Here is a 753-nt window from a genome sequence, read left to right on the forward strand (position 1 = left end):
GTGCTCACTTCGGCAGCACATACACTAAAATTGGAATGACACAGAGAAGATTAGCATGGCCCCTGTGCAAGGATGACACGCAAATTCGTGAAGCGTTTTGGTTGTTTTTTTTTTTTTAAAAAGAGTTGGAAGGCCAGCCAGGCGGTGGGGGTGCACGCCTTTAATCCTAGCACTCAGGAGGCAGAGGCAGGTGGATTTTTGTGAGTTCCAGACCAGCCTGGTCTACAGAGCTAGTTCCTGGCTGGGCTACACAGAGAAAGCCTGTCTCGAAAACAAACAAAACCCTTTTTTTTTTTTTTTTGGTTTCCAGGACAGGTACACACCACCACTGCTGGGCCAAGTGCCTATTTTCACTCCATGTAGAAAGGATAGCAGTGTGTTCTGTGAGGTACTGGGACATGCTCTTTGAGAGGAGAAAGATGAGCCCTGGGGTGTGTGTACAAGGTACTTATAGCGACAAGCACACATTTTGTTTGTCGGCTTGGTTTTTTGAGACAAAGTCTTACTATGTAACCCTGGCTGGCTTAGACTTGACTATGCTTATCAAGCTGGCCTTGAACTTAAAGCAACCATCTTGCCTCTGCCTTTCAAGTGCTGGGGTGTATCTCACCATGCCTTGAAAGCATGCAGTTTGGTCCACAGAATTAGATGTAAGAAATGCCTCGTTTCTGGCTGTGGTCACACAGCCTGTAATTCCCAACACTCAGGAGTCGGAGGTAAGAGGATGATGAGCTGGTCATGGTCAGCTTCGGC

The 753-nt window shown here is 47.3% G+C and overlaps 1 non-coding gene across 1 annotated transcript; it reads left to right on the plus strand.

Moving 5' to 3' along the window:
• Positions 1-107, plus strand: LOC128097987 (U6 spliceosomal RNA). Its single transcript, XR_008214039.1, has one exon. It is a non-coding gene; the product is annotated as a U6 spliceosomal RNA (small nuclear RNA).
• The last annotated feature ends 646 nt before the right edge of the window (positions 108-753 follow it).

This window comes from Peromyscus californicus, unplaced genomic scaffold (genome assembly GCF_007827085.1).
Source record: "Peromyscus californicus insignis strain IS unplaced genomic scaffold, ASM782708v3 Scaffold_5__1_contigs__length_169319896, whole genome shotgun sequence".
NCBI classification, from domain to species: domain Eukaryota; kingdom Metazoa; phylum Chordata; class Mammalia; order Rodentia; family Cricetidae; genus Peromyscus; species Peromyscus californicus.